This window comes from Sceloporus undulatus, chromosome 3, assembly GCF_019175285.1.
Source record: "Sceloporus undulatus isolate JIND9_A2432 ecotype Alabama chromosome 3, SceUnd_v1.1, whole genome shotgun sequence".
NCBI lineage: Eukaryota > Metazoa > Chordata > Lepidosauria > Squamata > Phrynosomatidae > Sceloporus > Sceloporus undulatus.
This window is the reverse complement of record NC_056524.1, coordinates 238,978,328-238,982,910: the sequence shown is the minus strand read 5'-3', so window position 1 is coordinate 238,982,910 and position 4,583 is coordinate 238,978,328. Positions and strand designations below refer to the sequence as shown.

The 4,583-nt window shown below is 43.4% G+C and overlaps 1 protein-coding gene across 9 annotated transcripts in view; it reads left to right on the top strand.

Annotated features, from left to right (window-relative positions):
• The window catches only part of ZIC4 (Zic family member 4), a 28,577-nt gene that overhangs the window by 7,788 nt on the left and 16,206 nt on the right, over positions 1 to 4,583 (top strand). The gene's annotated exons all lie outside the window — the stretch shown is intronic.

The window sequence follows — 4,583 nt, the reverse complement described above, 5'->3', positions numbered from 1 at the left end:
TAGATAGATAGATAGATAGATAGATAGATAGATAGATAGATAGATAGATAGTCCCAGCCTAACAAAACCTTCCAGTCGGGTGGATCCTTTCACCCTCACTTCCCACGTTACTATTCTTTAGTAAGACTCCCATTTCAGGAGTGGACCCTCTAAAATTATCCTTCAAGGCGGTTTTAAAGGGGTTGGAGAGGGTACTGTTGCATTGAAATTCCTTCCCCACAAGACTTTCAGGGCCAAGGGAGACCTTCTTCCCAAAGGTCACACTGCCCTACAAAGATTCAGTGACCCGTCAGCGAGAAGGACATAGAACCGGGCGAAAAGTTTCTGCGGGTTTCAATCACCCAGAGAGTCGGGCAGCTTTAAGTAAAAGTTAAAGGTCGGATTATGCTCGCAGATATAGCCTGAGCAATTCTTTCCGAGACACAGAGGCAAAGAAAATAACATGTAGCTTCCACGGTTAACATTTGAGAAAGTTTCCTTCCTTCCTTCCTTCCTTCCTTCCTTCCTTCCTTTTTGGAAAAGTCACCCAATAAGGTCATTGTTTTGGAAATGTCATTGTTTTATTTCGGAGCCCCTTGCGTGGTATTAAGAAAAGAGATCCCGAACAGGAATCTCCTGGAAGCTATGGAGGGAAACATTACTGAGAACACCGACGTATAATGCCAGCCCATGTTTTGAGTGCAAATAAGGCTACCCGCAAATTTAAACTCTGGAGGTTGCCTGAGGGGGGTGGCTTTTTGATCTTTCCAAACTAACAGGGAACTTCGGTAGTAAGGCGTGTGTTTCCCTGAAACCGATCTCTCCCTCCTCTTCTCCAAGTAAATAGCCTCCCAAAAGCGCAGGCTCAGTCCAGGGGCTTCTTATGTATAAATCTTAACCACATTTTATTCATCTCCTGACCGAGGTCCCTGAAAGCATCCAAACAGGATGTAGGATTGCACTTAAATAGACTCAGTTGCGGTGTGTATATTCCCTAGAATATAAACCAAACCCGAGTTAGGGGAAAGAGAGAAGCCAAGTGTCATCATTTCAACGTTTTTCTCCTGGTATCCACCGTCTCTTTCATCAGGGAGCTCCAGAAACCTCATCTCTTCTGGCAGGGAAAGGTTGCAATCGGAGATATCCAGTACATATCGGATTATTAATAAAATACAGACCGGCCAGCCTCTTGGGGCCCAGTACGGTGTAGTGGTTTGAGTGTAGGACTAGGACTCTGGAGTCCAGGGTTAGATTTCCCCCTCTTGGCCATGTGAAACCACTGGATGACCTTCTCACACTCTCTCGGCCCCAGAAAACCCCGCGAGAGGGTCTCCATCAATCAGAAAGGTCTTGAAGGCACACCACAACAAGCCTCTTAAGCCCATGCATTCCTCCCTGAATTTAACTGGTTAAAGGATACTATATATTTCAGTGGGTGGATTAAGTGAGTTTGGTAAGCAAATAGGGTGGTGGTGGTGAGATGTGTGTGTAAAAGGCTATTGGCCGAGGAAGGGAGGAAGAAAAGGAAGATTGTACCCAGAGGCCATTCTGAGTGACCAGGACCTCTTCTTCTTCCTTTTCCTCTTCCTCTTTCCCTCCTCCAGTGACCCTTCCCTTGCCCTTTTTTTGCTTTGGGAAAGGAATGAAGCCAAAGCTTGTCCAAGTAACCGAAAAAGAGTATTGTGAGTTCAATACCAGCCAAGGCTCAAGCTCGACTTCTTCCGAGGTTGCTAAAATGAGTACCCAGATTGCTTACACTTTGTAAACCGCTTAGGGAGTGCTTAAGTGCCCTGATAAGCGGTATAGAAATGTACTTGCTATTGCTAAAAGAGCCCCATCACCCTTGGGATAGCCTAGTTTCTGCTTCTCTCTTAATAGCTGAGGGGTAACGCCGCTGGGCGTTATTCTTGGAACGAGCAGCTCTCCTTGTCATCAAGTTCCTCAGCTCCGGTATTTATATGAGAGGAGTAATCCCTCCGTGAGGGCCATGACAGTTTTAAAATATACGGCGTGGTGTCCCTGGCCATCCGGGTTTATTTATGGGTGAAACTCTGAGCTCTTCTGCTCCTCTGGCCCTTGGATTCACGCCACACAGAACCTGTTTTGCAGCCAAACTAAGAGAGAAGATTGAACACAAGCACACACGCACACATAGATAGAGCTAATCACGGAAAAGTGCACAGTCAGACAGGTACCAACAGCTTTCCGGAGCCATTCTCCTGAACAACTTTGTTCAGGGCCTCCTCTTTCTATTTTCTCCTCCTTCTGGTCATGTGTACAGCACACCATCTAACCACAACCACTACTCCCCCCCCTTTCTGTCGCCTTCTCTCTTCGCCTCTCTTACACACACACACATACACACACACACACACACGGGCAGATATGTCTCCCAAGGTACACAACAAATGCAAGGAGTGAGAGCACTAACTTCACCTAATATAATGAGAGAGACACCATGGGCCATTTCTTTTCCATTGGATTCATGCAAGGAGAGGGGGGGGATGTGTGTGTGGAGGGGAAACCCCTGTGAGGAACCTCGGGGTTTTAAGTAAGAGCGGATAAAGCCATTAGCGTTTGACAAGAAGCCGTGCCAATATTTTAGAATGGCCTAAGCCAGCCGAGGGTTAACACACATATATCTAATTTTTTTTATTATTTAAAAAAAAGAAACTGATAAACTGTTGCAGATGTTTCTCCCTTGACTGAGGACTGTCAGGATTGAAGGATGTCAAGTGTGTAGAGATGAAATGGTTGTAAGGAGGGATGAGGAAAACAGCTTTATTTGGAAGTCACACACTCTCAGGACATTTGTAAGTAACAGCCTACCAGAGTCCTGCTTCCTGGAACGTTTCTCTTTCTTTTCTTGTCCTTAAAGTGATTTAGAGATGGGGAAAAAGATAAATGCAAAATGATTTTTCCCTTTTCTTCCTTCCTTCTTTCTTTCCTTCTTTCCTTCCTTCCTTCCTTTTGATTTTTTGGCTCAAGGCAAGTGATGGTTGTCTTGAACTGCTGGGAGTTTAAGCTGTGTACATAAACATGTTGTGTAAGGTTAGTTAGCTAATCGCAGCATGTGCAACTTTTTAGGTCTTCCGGTCATAAAAATGTTCATTTGTGTGTGCTCTGTGTGTTGGGTTTGTGTATTGAGTAATAGCAATTCACCTGCTTTTTATTTTATCCTCGCTTTAGAACCTGGATGGAAATGGCCAAAACAGGCTTGCAACGCATTTCGGGGTCAAAAAGTACCATGAAATGCTTTTGTGTCCTGTAATTTTAAAGGCCGGATTCCTAGTCCTTAGCTAGGAGTCCATTCGGACACATTTAATACTGTACTTTAAAAATATTCTGGAATGCCAGGCTTTCCTCTGTTTGGCTCTTTAACCTCAATGTGTGTGTTTTAATTGCTTGAGTCAGCAACTATTAAGGTCCTGTCTAAACAAAAATGGGGTATCAGCTTTAGAACAGCCTAGGAAATTGGGTGAGGTTTGCTTTGCTTTTTCTCCGGGGATTTTTTTAAAAATGAAATGCTTCCAGTTCAATGCCTGATAACTGCTTCGGGGTATAGTCCGATGTTGCATGCTGCTTTTCTTTTCTTTTAAGATTACAGTACTATTGACTTGGAAGAGTATTTGGGGTAGCATACTCATTGGATGGCAGGATCTAAATTTTGCGATCTTAAGTCGTGTTCCCCGAGAGATCCCTTCTTACCCACCCTCTTCCGTTTAAAATGCTTTTCTTTCGCGTGGAATTGATATTTACTTCTTTGGTGGAACTTTGGAGCTGCACAATGACATAAGAGGTGCTTATTGAGGTCAGTAGGGCTTTCTCCTGAACTGGTGTGAAGAGGACTGCAAATAGCTTGAGGAACATCCTAGCTGAAACCAAAACTTCTTGTATTTCAGATAACATAAAGTGCCATCCTATGTATGTTTCCTCGGAGGTAAGCCCTGCTGAATTCGACGGGGCTTACTTGGTGAAGAATAGGAGTGGATCTTTAATACCACTGACCTCATTAATACTCAGGGCAGGTTAGTTAAGAGAAGATTGGGAGCATCACTAATAAATGTGATTAACCCGGGGCAGAAAGCGAGAGAGAAATGGTTTCATGACTGCATGTAGATTCGATTTGCATTTGCTTTTTCAGCTGAGATTTTTTTTTTTGTGGTGAAAACAAGTGTTCCTTACCAAAAGTGAATGCTCTTGGGAAAATATACTCAGAAAGTGCAGCTCCTGAACTGAATGGAAAATAGCCCTTCTTCTGGATTTTATTCTGGAGTAACTTCTGGTCTTGAGTTTAGGTCCTGAAGATAAAGGTCAGATTTTGATGACATCAAACTATATGAGGCGCAGTGTGAGGGATGAGAAAGATATATGCTAAATCCAATAAAAGTGGGGGTAGACTTCACTAGAAAGGCTTAAGAAAAAGAATAAAAGCTGCCATATATTTACATCACAGATTTGATCAACTTGCAGCCAGTTTCCTTGGTTCAAATGTGTGTGTTTTTGGAGCAATCTTATCTACAGGTAGCCAAACAAACAAAACAAAACAAAACAGAAATCCGACTTGGTAGTTATTATTCCTTCTATGTGGGTGATTGTTTTGG